This window comes from Phodopus roborovskii, unplaced genomic scaffold (assembly GCF_943737965.1).
Source record: "Phodopus roborovskii unplaced genomic scaffold, PHOROB, whole genome shotgun sequence".
Lineage (NCBI taxonomy): Eukaryota > Metazoa > Chordata > Mammalia > Rodentia > Cricetidae > Phodopus > Phodopus roborovskii.
The window spans coordinates 30,245,713-30,263,475 of record NW_026125281.1 but is presented as its reverse complement, the minus strand read 5'-3'; the positions used below and the strand labels follow the sequence as shown (position 1 = coordinate 30,263,475).

Genomic DNA, 17,763 nt, shown 5'->3' with positions numbered 1-17,763 from the left:
TGATTAAAATGTAAATTAAAAAACTAAATGAGAAATTTTGGCAGCAGTTTCAACACAAAGGGCAGAGTGAGAGGTTGGGTGGTTTTGAGAATTTGGGATAGAACTGTTTTGTTCACTGAGGAAACCAGACACAGGAAATGTCTAGGGCAAGGTAAAATATGGAGTTCAGTTCTACACATACATTTAAAAGTTAAGTTACACTTGAACAATGTAACATATGCTACAGGCAGAGTTACGTGACCGACATTAGAACTAAGCCATAGACTCTCCCTGTTGTTTACCTGAAAGTTTAGTGGGAAAGACATCAGCTTACTTAGTGTTTCAGATCAGTGTCACATGGAAAGGGGCACTAAAAACACTCAAAAGCAAAACAAAAGAGGCCTTAGACATCCATTCCTACCCTGTACTTTTATCTTTTAAGTTCAATGGTTTTAGTCTATGTGAACCTAATAGATAAGAGAGAGAGAGAGAGAGAGAGAGAGAGAGAGAGAGAGAGAGAGACAATACTAAAATTAAATATTTAATAGTTCAGCTCATTCTGTTATCAGGCATTTGTTATAGGATAGTTTTTAAAAATAACATCAAATATTAACATAAAAATGGTCAGTGTGCAAAATGCCTATGGAAGAAACCTCAGTCAACATTGGACAGATTTCCAATGTTTATTAAAAATTGTATCCCTAATAGGATATTGTTCACTTAAGCAATTCAAATTAGCAAAAAGGTAAGTTTTATATACACAGACACAATCTAGCTGGTAAAATTGTCTGTGACATCAGCACAACAGATCCTCTTTGTTGTCTAGAACTAAAACATCCTCCATTTTCTTTTAAAGAAAGACTGAAAGGCAAAAACCAAGGAGAAAGTTTTGAATGAGATCTGTCTTCACCAACATGCTAGCCCCCTTCTTAGAACACTAGGGTGGTGGGCTAGTCTGCCTGCTTTTGATGAACCATCTCCTCTTTTTTTTTTTTTTATAGTTTAATGTATTTTAATAGCAAACTTACAGGAACAGCACAGAAGACAGACAACATTAAAAACATGTACTTGCATGTAGGGCAACTCAGTTAGAAAAGTATAGTGAATGGATGGAATCTACTGCATGATAAAAATGCTACAAACACCATTTAGTTGCCGTCAATAAGAAATTTACTTATTTTTTTTTAAAAAAAAAAATCCAAATGCTGGCATTGTCCAGAAAATTTTAACAGGTTTATTTATAATTGTTATAAAGTTGAACTGTTGAAAGTGTTCACTGAAACATTTTGCTTGCATTAATGCTTTACATCTTGCATTTATATTAAAAATTCACACACAAATGAAAATGGAAAAACTGCCAATACCTGATTTCTGTCCCCTATTTTTCCACCCGCAATCATATACTTAGGTACCTTTGACCCCCCATGGAAAAAATATCTAACATTCAGAACTACTAATAACAGGAAAAAGAGGAAAAAAATTGAGAATGAAATGTTTCCCCCTCATAGTGGACTCTTAAGCACATACTCCGCGTATGCAGCGTGCTAGCTGAATATCTTTTGGCATAATTGTTACATGTTTGGCATGGATAGCACACAGGTTGGTATCTTCAAAAAGGCCAACCAGATAGGCCTCACTTGCCTCCTGCACTCTGGAAGTGCAGATCTGTTTTGAAGTCCTGAGCAATTTCTCACACCAGACGCTGGAAGGGGAGCTTGCGAATCAGAAGTTCAGTGGATTTCTCATAGCGTCTGATTTCACGGAATGCCACAGTACCAGGCCTGTAAATATGAGGTTTCTTCACCCCTCCAGTAGAGGGCGCACTCTTGCAAGCGGCTTTTGTAGCCAGTTGTTTCCTGGGTGCTTTACCACCGGTGGATTTACGGGCAGTCTGCTTTGTAGGAGCCATGATATAAGCACCTCCTTACTTACCCCCCTTCTCCTTCGACTGGAGCTCGGCAAGCAAGAGGCAGCGCTGGCGTTAGAGAGCTGCAGCGGCATGGCGACGGCTGCAAACACAATTGGAACCATCTCCTCTTTATCCTTTCCTCACTCCTATTCTTGCCAAGATGACAGAAATCAAGCAAGCAAGCAAACAAACAAACAAAAACCGCAAGCACTCTTCCCCTGATGATCATGGAGAAAATAAACACACAGCCTGTACTGCCAGGTATCAAACTCAGCTTTTTCTTATAACTATAAGTAAAACCATAGCTCTACCAAGTCATCGGGAGTGGTTGGGTGCTTGCTCTGCCCTACCTAGAAATCTTTGTGGGGTTCACACTCAGTTATCTCATGTTCCTTAGATTATCCCATGAATGCCATTTGTCTTGCGAACCAAATGAGTTTGAATCAAGAAGTTGATCCTGCACTGCTCTGAACACCTATAAAATAAAACTCCTATCTCCCTTAAGAAGAAAGGCAAAATAATAAAGGTAGGCAGCATATAGCAGATGAGGTGTTTACGAGATTGTCCTACTATTACTTTATGTATTATTTTAACTACTTGAAAGATCTCTCAGAAAGTATTATGTTCAATCCACTTATAAAACAGAAGATAAAAAAATTTCAGAAAGAGTGAGGGGTGTGGCCAGTGTCCCATAGCTGGAAGACATACAGCGGGTTGGAATCCTGGCTTTAGAATCAATGATTTCACCCATTTCCGGTTAATGTTGCAACTCTGATGTTAAAATGATGTGTGAAGACCAGAATTTCTGAGCTTGTCTATATCTTCACATGGATGTTCACCCTGTTCTGCCAACATAGCCTTGCCTTTGCTCTTTTAATTGTCTTTGTCAATGCTGGTGTTATTCATTTAATGTCTTTGTGAGACTGCTGACCACCTGTTCCCATTCCTATTTCTGAGTGCTTCAGACTTTATTACACTCTTATCAGAGTTGACATTTGCCTTTATTTGCATCATGATTTGGTTTTCTCTCTAGTAAACCTTGAGCTGGATTACAGCAGATACTGTGTTTACTAATTGTTACACTTTGGTAGTGTCTGGCACTGGAATAGGTTCTCAAAAAATGTTATATTTGTCAAGTAAATAACCAGTTATTGCACAGACATTTTTATTTCAGACATTGCCTGAACCTAGAATAACCCCCTTTACAGAAATGTATAAACAAATGGACTTTGTGGAGTGATCCATGTTCCCTTGCTTTAGAATTAAATTTCTTACAACCCTTTGGGGTTTTCCATAGAAACAGAAGTCATCTGCTTCATCTCTTAGGTCCCATTAGTTTCCTTTTAGGTGACTCCACATTCTAGTAGGTCTTATGTGGTGTGTAGGGCATCACTCCAATAGATGAGAAAAGTACTAGGCTAACCTCTGGTTCACCCACATAGAGTCAAGACAAAGCGAGGCTCATGTATGTACATGAAGATGTCATTCCACAGTTGTGTGATATTGCTCTCACAGTAACAGTGTAGGATTTCACTCCTTCCGGGACTGAACAAACTGTAGCTGCCAGAAGTAAAAATAGACAATAAATTCAAAGGAGAGTTCACTATGTTTCAAGCATTTTCCACAACTTTTACATGTAATATTTATTCTTTAATGATGAAAAATAGTAAAACTAGTTTCTGTGCCTATTAAATCTCAGAGGATATTGAAGACTGGATCTCAGACCAGAAAAGCTCCAAAGAATATGTTCTCTCTGTTTCATAATGATGATTTTACCTTGCTTCCTGTATCCAAAATGTATCACAGTAACATATAAGAGGTCAGGTACTGAAAAATATCCTTTAAAAATATAAGAAGCAATTTTCAGGCTCTGCTAACAAATTCATGTGAAATGTCACTTTAAAATTCTGGAAGTGATATTTTTACCTATTTAAAAAGAAATTTTGCTTTTAACTTGAAAATTTTCAAATTAAAGTTTGCTAAATAAGATGACAGATGGCCTAATTACTCAGGCTCCTTTTGCAGATGAATAGGAAAATATATAAATAAATAAGCAAGCAACTCTCTCCTTAAATAAAGTGATGCTAAGAAGTTCATAGTTAACTCCTTATTGATAGGGAGGACAAAAACATGTAGCAGGGGAAATGGAAATAAAACTCTATTATGTTCAATAGACACTGATAATATCTTAATGTAGAACATTCCAAAAAATACTGCTATTGAGATACAAAGACCTAAAAGTAAAGATAACACTAAGTTAAATTCACAAATTATGAAAGCAATGCCTAGGTTGTGATTTCTAACAGGCATGAAGTAAATAGAAATGGATATGTATTTTAACAGGTAAGCAAGGGGAGGTCAATCAGATCATTGCTAGTGGGAGGCTTAAGTTATGTCTGATGGTATGGTAAGCATGGGTATTAGGGCTGTGAGGTGGCTTAGCAGGAAAGGGCACTTGCCATCAAGCCTGATATCCTGAGTTCTATCCTACATTGTTGAAGGGAAAACTGATTTCTGGACAGTATGCTTTGATTTCCACATGTATGTCTAAGGTACATACACATGGACTAGACACAGAGAGAGATAGTAGAGAAATAGATAGATGATAAATAGATAAGTAATAGATAGATGATAAATAGATAATAGAATGTATATATACATACATACATATATACATACACACACAGATACCTACATAGATGTAAGAAATTAAAATAGCAGTTTGAGGTACTGGTGTCATAATATCTTGAAGGCAGGGAAGAGATGAGATATAGCATCAATTCCAACACGCTTCATTGCTCAAAAGTGCAGCAACACTGAGAGCTACCTACCTGCTGGTACCTACATGTCAGATGCCTACATGTTCTCTGAATAGGTCTCAATAATTTTCCTTCTCAATGATAGAAAGCTAAATAAGAGAAAATAGTAGAAACTAAGCAAAGAATAACACATCTCATCATTAGATGAGCTTAGTGACTGACAAATGGCAGTATGCTATTTGTTAGAAAAGCAGTGCTCACTTCATTCTGAGTGTATATCCAGCCATACCCAAGTGGATAATCACTGCCAGCCTATCTATGGGGGCTCCAAGTCTTCGCTTCTGTTGAAATCTTTTGTATTAGCCCATCAAAAACAAAGCTGATTTTACCACTACATTTGAGAAAGCACTAGTTCATAACAGATCTCTAGATATTTACTCAATGTCAGGTAAACTAGAAAAAAAAATGTGTGTACATGAAACAAAGTTCATAATTGGCTGTAAAGACTTTACAACAATAAAGAGAGAAAGAACTCCAAATTTGATTTAGAATGACAATGTAAATTTTCACACCCCAACATTACAGCCAGAAGGAAACCAGATGCTTTAGTTCAGTAGCAACATCTGCAAATTCATGCCAGAATTCATGTAGAAAATATCTTTTATTTATATCCAGTATTCCAGGAGTGGGGACACCTGAAACTCTAATTTAATGATCTTCATGGCCATGGATAAGCATGAATCAAAGCACTATAGAGACTAATACCTCAACATAGGCTTTATTTTCTCAGGAGTCTGGGGAGAAAATCCCAGGTGCAATCAGAGGAGGACCATGTTAGTCCCCCTTCACATGGCTGCCAGTTAATGAATGCCTACAAGGAAATAACAGTGACAATGAAACTGGATGATCAGAAGGCAACTGCACTTTTCATCTGGCTCTGGCCTTCTCTGTTCACTTACATTGTCTTTCACAGTTCTCACTATTAATTTGTGCTATTTATGTGGTATAGAAAAGGATATACATACATACATACATATATATATATATATATATATATATATATATATATATATATGAAACAAGAGGATAGACTAAGTGGAAAGTTACCTGTAAATTATCATAATACTAGATAATGATAAATGAGTTTATGTAAAAAGTTGCCTACTCTAGAAACTGACATTTGTGCCTGATACAATTAATATGTGGAATGTGTGCATGTGGTCTCCAGCACCTCCAAAGTGCAAGAGTGGTTATTTTCATAAATGTCAGGTTTTTTCTATTCTGTGAACTCCTAGGGTTTTGAATCTGATAGAAGTTTGCAGAAAAATAAACTGGACAGACACAGTTAAGTCACTTAGCACACAGCAAGACTGCAGAACTAATGTCAGCAAGCACTGGACAGTTTTGACTACATATGGATTGAAAGGAATCACAATGCTGCCTTAATAGTACCAAAGGATGCCCCATCCAAAAATGTATATTTGAAGCAATCACAAATTGACACCCTTTTTTGTAGGCTGAAGAAATAGGCTATGAGGTGACTGTTGAAAAAGAACAGGCATATGGTGCTAAGAAAGACCTGGCTTGGGAGTGGGGTTCCTGCAGACCTGATGGATTTGTAATACAAAATTTGAAAATCTCTGGCTGAAGAGCATGAAACTTTACCAAGACATATCCTACCTTTTAAAGTCTTAACTGGTTTAATTTTGCAAGATATAAAAGTTTTAATTGTTATAAATTTGAAACTGTTTAGTAGGCTACAGATTTCCATTTAGCATATTATAGAAAATCTCCTAAAGAAAATTTTTGTTCTTTCTTTTCTGTGGTAGTGAAGCTTTTATTTTTTATTTTACATACTAACCTCACTCTCCCCTCTCTCCCTCCTCCACCTACTTCACCTTCTTTTCACCCCACTCCCTTTTATCCCTTGTGCATGAACTGGCTTTTTGGAGCCCATTTCCTATGGAGAGATAGTTCTTTCTCCTTGAACAAATAAAATGTGTTCTCTATCTCTCAGGAAGCTTATATGCTGATAGTGAAGATTTTAGGACTAGTTATACCAAAGAGCAGGGCACAATTCAAAAGAGAAGCTACCACTATTATGTAGAATTCCCTACAGAAACATTAGAAATTTTACATGCATTGATTGCTCGTTAGCACTAGAAAGACACTGATGAAGTGACTCTACCAAAGCCATAACTGTTTGATTTGGAAGAAGGCGACATAAGCTAACTGATAAGAATGTAGTGGTGTAATGCAATTAATACAGATATGTCTGTTAATTAGTGTTTTCCAACTGTCAAAAAAAGATGTCATTTAGAAGACAAACTTATTTTACTGATTAAAAATTAGAATCCATCTTGTAAAACTGTGATGGACCTTCCTTTGATGTAATTAAAGGGAGAGTTTGCATACTCAAAACTTGTGCCTCTCTGACATAAATTAACATATTCATAAGTGAGATAGATGGATCTTTTGCAATTAACATGGGACAAGGAGAATAAAGCTAATTAGTAAACATGCTTTCTTTATTAACTTGCAGGTCAAGCTCTGTTTTATTATAAACTAATAGTGATAGAACAGAGTGATTTTTTTTTCAAAGAATCACTAGCTCCAAATGGTATAGCACTCAACTGAAGAGCTAAAACTCACTCTTCATTTCCAGACACCTGTTAGCACATAACCACATGTGTTCCCAGCTAAAACACTTCAGCCTTAGGCAGGTATAGGTGTTTCCTGGAAAGGCTCATAACCCTAAAGACATCTTTAAATTGTCTAGGGAATTCAGAAGTTTTCTTAATTCTTCTACTGAATATACTTCCTTCAGTTGTATGTGTGCCTAGTTCTTGCTTCTGTTGCTTTCATGCTAAAAAGTAACAGTGACAGGTGGACTGTGCACTCAAGTACAAATACCTTTCTTCCAAACCTGGTTCTTGATTAGGTTCCTATTATGGTTGCTTTAGTTAATCCAAATAGTTCCTAAATGGCAGTTCCTATAATCTCTTCCACAAACCCACTGGTACTACATTTGATCATTTCCTAGTTCTCTATGAGTCAGAGGAAGTTGGTGTGAATTACATAGGAATCAGTGGACAGAGGCATGGAGAATGTCTCCCAGTTCAAGAACTTTCAAGCTCCTGACATCAAGAGATTCCAGGACAGGATACTCAAGGCGCTAGGAGAGTGAAATAAATGCCCAGTTTTCAGACTTTCATGCTGAAAAATTTAGTCTTCAGATGCTGCTCAGAATGTCTTTTTGAAAGTATTTCAGGAAAGGGTTAGGGTAATGTGATACCAAGTTCTCAACCGCTTATACAACATGAAATATTCATAGATTTCTATTCAGTTGTACTCTTCCCAGGCCTCAATCCTCTTTTCATTCCAAATCCAACATAAAAGTTTATCTTTCAGTAGCCAACCTTTATTCAGGAGTAAAGGTCAATTATTACTGTGTTTTTCTAACAGTTATCAATATCAGCCAGGATGCATTTAGTGTAAAAGTGATACTACACTGTGAATAAATGTGGCTTAAAAAATTATACTGGTAAAATTTAAACACAAAATGAAAAATATGAATCAACTTTCTCCTCCTGATACCTTTATTATTTATTTGAACAAATGTCAAGAAAAAAAATAATCTTAGACTCAATCAGTGTCAGCTGCATTACAATTTAATAGACATTTATATTTATATTGCAAAATATTATTTTCTATGTATGAGTCATTTTCTGACACCTTACATTTAGTTAAATGATTTATCCATCTACGTTTTACTTGAGGATAAATATGAGAAATGATTTCTGCGTATATTCAGTATGATGTGTAAGTAAGTATAATACAGGAAGTCAACTAATTAAGCAACTAGGCTCTGATGTGAACAGATGTGACACGAACACACAAAGCAACCATGATTAGCAATATTGACAGGAAGAAGAACACAGATATGTATTATGTCTAGCTTGCAGGAGTTCAGAATATTCTAGCCCCTGAAAGGTCTTATCAAAACCTCCTGCTTCAGACTTCAGGCATACTGTAATAGAATAGTTACTCTGGCCCTCTTTGAAGGTGATAATGCTAGGTTAAAGTATTGTTGTACTGAGAAATTTAGGCAAGGAAGGAAATTTCAGTTAATAAAGTGTTAAAAAAAAGAGTTGTTTTCAAAAGAAATCTTTTCATGTCATGTATAATTCTTACATTTTCTAAAATTTGGAGCAATTTGTGCTGCAATATTTGGGATTCTTTATATTTAACTAAAAATTCACTAATTTCAAGTCCAGAATTATAAAAGTGGTGGTTACCAAGAAACTAGTAAAAGTGGGAAATTTGTCTTAGTTCTTTCTCCAAAATCTGTTGTCCATAGGTGTGTAGACTTACACCTGGGTTTTCAATTTGATTCCATTGATCCACCTGCCTTTTCATGGCAAAACAATGTAGTTTTTTTATTAGAATACATCTAGTGAAATTTAAGATCAGGGATGGTGATACCTACAGAAGTTCATTTTTTGTACAGAATAGTTTTAGCTATTCTGAATTTTTTATTTTTTCCATTTGAAGTTGAGTATTGTTGTACCAAGGTTTGTAAAGAATTGTGCTGGGATTTTCATGAGGAATGTATTTAATCTGCAGATTGCTTTTGGTAAAATGAACATTTTTATGATGTTTATCCTACAAATCCATGACCACTCCATGAGCATAGGAGAACATTTCATCTTCTTATATATTCTTCATTTCTTTCACTATGTTGTTTGTGGCTATTATAAATGAGGTTGTTTCTGTAATTTCATCCTCAGCCCTTTTATTGTATATAACAGAGCTACTGTGTTTTTGTTTGTTTCTTTGTTTTGCTTTTAGTTAAACTTGTATCCCCCCACTTCAATAAAGGTGTTTATCAGCAGTAGGAGTTCCCTGGTAGAAGTTTTGACATCACTTTTGTATCCTATCATTTCATCTGTAAATGGGATACTTTGATTTTATAATTTTCCAAATTGTATCCTGTTCATCTCTTTTTATTATCTTATTGCTCTGACTAGAACTGTGAATGTTATTTTGAATAGTTATGGAGAGTTGACAGCCCTATCCTATTCCTGATTTTAGTGGAATTGCATTGAGTTTCTCTTCATTTAATTTTGTATTGACAGTCAGCTTATTATAAATTTCTTTTTATTATATTTAGGAATGTTCCTTGTATCTCTAATTTCTCTAAGACTTTTTATCATAAGGAATTTGTCCAATATCAAATACCTTTTCAGTATCTAGTTTGTTTATATGGTGGATTATATTGACAGATTTTCATATCTGTATCTCTAGGATGAAGCCCACTTGATCATGATGGATGATCTTTTTGAAATTATATGATGTATAAAAGAAAGAATCTTCAATAATTGGTTCTGGCATAACTAGACATAGCCATGTAGAAGAGTGCAAATAGATTCACATCTGTTACCCTGCACAAAACTCAAGTCCAAGTGGATCAATGGCCTCAACATAGTTCCAGCTACACTGAACGTGATAGAAGAGAACATAGGAAGCAGCCTTGAAAGCAGTGGGGCAGGAGACAACTTCCTGTATATAACACTAGTAGCATAGACATTAAGATTGACAATTAGTAAATGGGACCTTGTAAAACCAAAAAACTTCTGTAAGGCAAAGGACACTGTTAATAGTACAAAATGGTACACTATAGAATGGTAAAAGGTTTTCAACAACCTCCCACCAGACAGAAAGCTGATTTCTAAAATATGTAAATAAGTCAAAAACTAAACATCAAAAAACTAAATAATCCAATTAAAATGGGATACAGACTTAAACAGATAATGCTCAACAGCCAAGAGTTAGGCAGGAGAGATAGGCATCACTTCCAGGCAGAGAGAGGAAGAGGAGATAATCAAGGCACACAGGAGATGCCATCAAGATGTGGAAGGAGTCTAAAACACTGAATGGGAAAGTTGTAAAAGTCACAAGGTAGAATTTACATTAATAAAAATACAGGTTAACTTAAGTTCTAAGAGCCCGTAAGATAGCCCATGTTAATAGCCAAGCTTTCAAAATTAATGTCTCTGTCATACAGAGACTAAAACAAAAATAATATAGCCAGTTCCCTCCATGACTATTTTCCCATTATCCCAGTTTTCCAAGTGTCCCCTAAAATACCATCACTCTCCCAAAAATAGGGTGTCATTTTAAGCATATGACACCCATATGCCCAAGAGAAGGGGTGAGTATGAGTGCTTTTAGGTCTTTCAGTGCATTTTGAATGCTTGTCATCATTTAGCGGGGTTGGTAACAAATTCTTACCAGTGATAGAAAGAGAGGAAACTTAACAAGGGTTGTTGGATTTAAGAAGTTTTTTTCTGAGAAGAGAAAGGGTATATACAGGAATGATAGTTCAAAAGGGTAGATTATTGATTCTACTTTAAACTAAAAAGCAACTACTAATCTCATTATTTTACATTGCTAATGGATTTTGGTATAATGATTCAAATTTAAGGTTATTTTTCTTTTAAATATTGTACATATTTTTCTACTCCCTTTGATGGTATTATAACTTTGCAGCTCATTTTAAAATGTAATGTAAACTTCTAGTCCTTAAGACTGTTATTATACACTGTTTAAGATAATTAAGAAATATAGATTAGTAATTATTCATCTATAATAATTAAACTTTTGGTATGTTTTCAGGGCCCAAAAGAGAAACATTATAGACAGGTGGTCTTCAAGCACTTCAGAGACCTACAGAATGTGTCATTCATGGTGTTTTAATAACATAATTCTTTTCATGATGTTGAGACACACCTTCTCCTGGCAGCACAATTTTACTTCAAAAAAGAATAACAAACATTGAAGATTCTCTATATGGAGTTTGTGTTCATGTGGTGAGAAATTTTCCTTGCCTCAACTGCTGACAGTATGCTGTCCATATTTGACAAGCAGACCACAAAATGTAACTGCCAAACTTTGCCATGATAAGTTAGGACAGTCTTTCAACAATCTTGATTCCAGAAAAGTCTCTCAGATATTCTCAGCCTGTACAGTGAGGATGGATGCATGAACATTGCAAAGGAAAGTTGGGTAATTGTTCAGGCAGTGAGTTGTTTCTGTTATTTCCATAGTACTGAAAGTTGCTTGCTCTGTATTTCTTTACTCAGCTAATGCTGTACCTGTCTCAGGTCTTTGATGAGTTTAAAGACTAGATATTATAGTTCCAAAATTTGAAGAATAAATAAGGAAAATCTCATAAAAGAGGTATAAAGTATATAGGGTTGAGAGACTTAAAAGCTCAAATTGTTGTAAGGTCTATATAGATATATTTATGTTGATAATACAAGTTATGAAAAAATAGTTTAGGTATAAAACTTTGAACTCACCTAGATAAGATAGAAAATGTTATAATTTCTCCAAATTTGTCAAATACAAATGGACTAGATATTGTGAATGTAACTCTATTTGATAATTGTTCATATTGTACATAGTTTTACTCTTAGAATTAAAACCTTTCCTTTTTATTTAGACAAAAGAGGGTAATGTTGATGAATATGTGTACACTGTGTGAAGATGTGTTGTGATTGGTGTAATAAAAATCTGAATGACCCATAGCTAGGCAGGAGAGACAGGCAGGACTTCTAACCAAAAACAGGAAGAGGAGATAAGCAAGATATGCCATTGAGATGTAGGAGGAGTCTAACACAGAGAATGGGAGAGAGGTAACAAAACCACATAGTAGAATGCAGATTAATAAAAATGTGAATTAATTTAAGTTCCAAGATCTACTGAGACAAGCCCTAGTGAATAGCCAATATTTCATAATTATTAAGTCTCCATGTCAAAAACCTTAAGGAGTAACTCCTCAATATGTATGTCATAGATATCCAACCCAAGCCTCAAACATAAGCAAGCAACAGAAGAGAAAAATCCTACACTTTGGGAAAATGAAACCCATTGTTTAATGAATTGTCTATGGCTTATAGTATCCTAGTTTTGAAAAAACAAAAAGGCTACACATGTACTTGAATCTTTAATATATACTGAGGATTTCACTCACTCACGCCACCACCAAACCCTGACCTCTGCCTGGCACAAGACCTTTAGGTTGCTGTTTATTCACTTTCTGTCTCTGAAATGTCTTCAGAGACTCTTCTAGGTTCATGAAACCTAGAAGAAACTCCTGAGCAGAACCTTGATTCTTTTGTAGATGTTCCAAGCTGGCTATCTGCATGTGTAAGACAAAGCTTTCCTCCTCTTCTGCATGCAGAAGTCTCACCCCCTCTTCCTCCCACTGGACTCTCCTCAGCACCAGTAACACATGCTTAACAATGAAATCATCTGTGTTGTTCTACTGTAATAAATGCAAGAACCATATTTTAACGGATGCAAAATCAAAACACAAAAAAGAAAGAAAGAAAGAAAGAAAGAAAGAAAGAAAGAAAGAAAGAAAGAAAGAACAACAGACTATGCGATTGAGTCTACAGAACCACTCTCATTTCACAGCGCAGGAGCATTTCAGAATAAACCCCATGCTGTCTATATAGCATCGTCCCAGCTGAAGAAACCAGGTAGCAGAGAGTTAAAGCACTTGCTCATTGGTTTTTTCCCAGATCCTATTTTAATTTGCTCCCTCTTTTTGGACAGCTCTGTGAAGGCGTCTGGTTCGCTGCCTCGCCATACTAATGAGACTCATCCATCTGCCTCTGTCATTGCCAGCCTCTCCTTTCTGCTGGAAGTCAGAGATGAACGCTCAGGACAGGTCCTTTCTAGGCTGCAGTACTTAATCATTTCTAAACACGCTAGATGGCCTCAGGCAGTGAAGGCAACAAGCATTTAACCCAGGCTTGGCAGCTCTAGCTTGCCCACACTCTGCCTGGGAGCTCTGATAATGAAAAGTTGCTGCGTTTTTCCTCTCCACTTAACCAGATGCTCTTTGCTTCTTAGGGCAAAAGGTTAAATAGATATAAGAACCCATGCTAGTTTTGAAGGCTTTTATTAGCAGTCCTTCTAGGAGAAAGAGAAGAGGATGCTGTTGTCCCTGATCCATTTGTCCCTTGGGATTCATATTTAGGCTGTGTCCTTGTCTTTTACTAAAGGGACGATGCCTTTTTCCATAGTGCTTTTGTTGTGATTTTGCAGCATAGGAGTTAACACAGGCAGACTGAATGCCTGTTGTTTAATTATTTAACATTCAGTTCGTATGAAAATAAGGACCAATACCTTTATTAACAATGTAGATAAAACATTTTTGCTCAGAGTCACTAGTCTCAGATTCATTTTTCCACTCCATCTACTGTTCCATATGTCTGTAGAATATGCCTTTTTCCCAGAGCTCATGTTAGTATAAAGCAATTGTCTGGGATGTGTAAGAATTAAGTATCCCATCATTCAGGCTAGACATGCAATTAGAAGAGTTGCACTAATTTCCACTGCTGAAACCCTGTCACATTAATTTATCCTTACTTTCCTGCATTTAGGCCTCATCTGGTGGGAGGCCAAATATTTATGTAGTTTTGGTCAATGGGGTTTTGGTGTAAGTACTTGAGAGATGCATAAGGTTTGGAAGAAAGTATTGACGGGGGGTTACATAGAACTCTAGAAAAGAAACAAAAGAACATTCACAGCCAGGAAAAAGAATTGGATTATACCCTGAATTCTGAAATGTATCTGTGTGAATCTCTGATATTGTTATTATTTTTTAAAACATTGTTTAGCTAGCAACTTAAACCAGGTCAAAAGGAGCACTAAAATGTGACCCAAGGTGTGATAGTGTGATCAAGAAGCTGGTAGTAATACAGGTTGGTGGAGGCAGGATATTCCCATGTTTGAGATGACACCTGAGTTACATAGCAAGATTCAGAAAAGAGAGAAGGAGAGAGATGCAAAGAATTAATTACTGCTTTTTTGTCATCTATAAGGACAATAACTGGATTATGCACTTATCTTTATAGCTATCATCAAAATACCATTAAATAAGTAGAGTGTAGAAAAGCATAACTAAAAAAAATGCATAAAATGTTACCTAAAACAGGAAAGAACCCTCCCTTCCAAAACGCTTCTACATGGGGACAGGATAAGCCTTTTGTAGCCAATTTTGAGATTTCTGTCACTTGCCTTGATTTGAGCCAGTTCCTGGCTCATGAAAAACTTCCACAGCCTACTCTAATTTCACCTGGAGGTGATAGCAGAGTTCGATATTTCTGTAGTTCTAAACTCAAGTTTGCAAACAGAATAAAATCATCATGATTTGGAAGTAAAGTAAAGATATGAAAATGCTCCATTGAGAGCAATTTTACATTCAAGGAAATACTGGAGAAAGTTTTCCACTAATTGTTTTCACAAATGGAGCTATAGATGATGAGCATTCATATTTGCCCTGATTCTTTAACAACAATACCTAGAAGAGTTGAAAGCTTGGAATCCATATTCCTTGATCACATGATGCAACATCATCACTTTTCATTAAATTCGTCAACCTCAACTCAAAGCTTCACTTCTCCATAAAATATTCAGTGTTGAAACTTTTTCTGTACATGTTGATAAAAATGAATCCAGATTTGTTCCTTATCATATTAGAAGAGTTCTGGACACTGCATAAAAATGATAGCAATATTAAAAAGTGATTCTTCAGACAACTGCAAAAATAAGTCATAAAAAATTGTTCATTACAGGACCATATCTATTGAACACAAAACTACTTCTGACTCTTAAAATTTCGACATTTTCCTGAGGATCAAGGGTTTGTTGCTATTGATGATATAGAATGCTTCCAGAAAAAAAGAAAGAAAAAAATAAAACTAAAAATTTACTTGAAAGACCATGTCAAATTTTTTAGGGCACACACATGAAATGTTCAAAATATGTTAATAGTTTCTTCATCACGTTATATTAAAGGTGACTGCCCAACATTTTAATACATATGTATACTATATATACACACATTTAAGAGTATGTCTTTTGTGTCATTATATGTCACAAATGTAACAAATAAAATTTTTTTTCTTTAAAATATTTACTTTTCCTTTTACATACCAACCCAGTTCACCCTCCCTCTCTTTCTCTAGCCCCCTGCCTTCCACTATTTCCACCCATGCCTGCATCCCCTCTTCAGAGGGGTAAGGCCTTCCTTGGGTAGTCAACAAAATCTGGCATATCAAGTTGAGGCAGGATCAACACCACCCTGCTGTATCAAGGCCAAGCAAGGTATCCCAAAGGTATTAACTGGCTTTTTGGAGCTTACAAATATCTTTCTTATCTGTAAATCTATTCCTATTTTAAAACTAGAGGAATGAGGAGATGGTTGACTTATCAAAAACATATCCTATAAAAGCATGATGACCTGAGTTTGGAGTCCCCAGCTCTTGCATAAAAACTAGGAATGGCTACATACACCTGTAACTCCAGCACTAGAGGAGGCAAAGACTATGGGGCTTGCTGACCAGTTTAGCTCTAGTAAGATACTCAGACTTAAGAAGATAAGGCAGAGAGTCAAAGAATAGGACCTCCAATATCTTCTTATAAACTTTGCATGTTCTTGAGTGTGAATACCCATGCATATATACATACAATCACCACATGAACATATACCATGCATGTATATAGCACATACAGAAAAACATAACAGATAAAATTTTAAGACATAACAGGTACATGCAGAAATATTTACTGAAGTTTTACTAAGTCACAATCATTCATAAAACATCTGTAAGTTTTTTATCATATTTTAAGTGTGAGAAGAAATGTAAAGAAAGATTCCCTGTGTCTTCTGTGATAGTTATGGATAGCAAATCCTCTTCAACAAAATATACTCTGTATAAAAATCATTTACTCATAATTTCTAAAGGGGAAACACACAATTTTGTTCAGGAACACCTCTCATCAAATATGAGACAGGTAGTGGAAAGTCTAGATGTTATTTGGGGTAGCACCATATGTAAATTAATTTAAAAGTTAAAAGGATGAAAAAGGACACAAGTGATGCACAAAAGAAAATGATTCAAGGAAAGATGTTACTGAATATTTTCCTCTTAGGTTGTTATAACCCTTTGAAAGTCAATGAACTGATGAAAAGTCACAAAAATATGAAACAGAAAGAAATATAAACATTAAATTCAGAAATTTTTATATATTTTTTATATATTTCTAAGTAATCTCACAGCCAATGAAAACACTCAAAAATTAAAAAGAGGCAGGGGGAAAAAAAAAGGAATATATGGCTTGACTTGCTCTCCAGGAGCTGGAGCATAGGTTTCACCTGGGGAGAACCTCTCTTGGAATGACTCTTTCTCAAACTGCCTTTGTGTTAGGCTTGACTTTTAGAACTCTGGATAAACCAAATTTATGTACTTGAACATAAGAATGCTTCTCTCAACACTGGTACTACATAACTCTCATTTTACAGAAGAGATTTTAGCCATTTCCAAAAATTAGAGAGAAACATGAGTGCCAGGTTTTATATAAGTCCAATTAATAATTTGGGGAAAGTGAGTTCCCTTGTATATCTTCTATAACCTGTACAGTTTTTTTTAAAATAGACTTTCTCTATTCAAATTTTCAAAGATGAGAACTCACTGTGGCTATCTGTCAAATAAGCTGGAAAAAAATATGAGAAGCCTTTTAATGATCAAATAGCTAGTAGTTACAGAGTAACAAAGGGCATGTCCCTTAGTATGATCAAGAATCTACCTTCTTTCCTTGGTGCAAGACTATACATGTACCTTAGCAAGCACACAAAGTTCAATTGGCACCCATCTTCTGGTTTTATTGATTCAATGTACCAAACAAACATCACAACATCATCTCATACAGTTCTATATGATACAGCACATGTACATCTATATGTGTGTATTATGGAGAGATATATAAACTTGGCATCTCTTCCAGGAGATATGCCAGCATATATTCACAGCTTTATATACACATGTAATTCATGTATTTCTGTGCATATGGCAGTCAGGGGGATAGATCTAATCGACTGAACATGTTTTATTTCAGGTGTTTTTATCATATTTTCTCACTATCCCTAATAAAAAAAAGTCCCTATAGTTGTTCTACTTAGACAGTTTGATTGGTCTTTAATCCCAAACCTCATTGAGAGAAGAAACACAAGGCATTTTATGTCCTGTAGAATGAAGC

At 35.5% G+C, this 17,763-nt stretch overlaps 1 pseudogene; it reads right to left on the bottom strand.

Annotated features, from left to right (window-relative positions):
- Positions 1 to 1,481: 1,481 nt before the first annotated feature.
- Positions 1,482 to 1,963, bottom strand: LOC127232452 (histone H3.3A-like; annotated as a pseudogene).
- Positions 1,964 to 17,763: the final 15,800 nt, after the last annotated feature.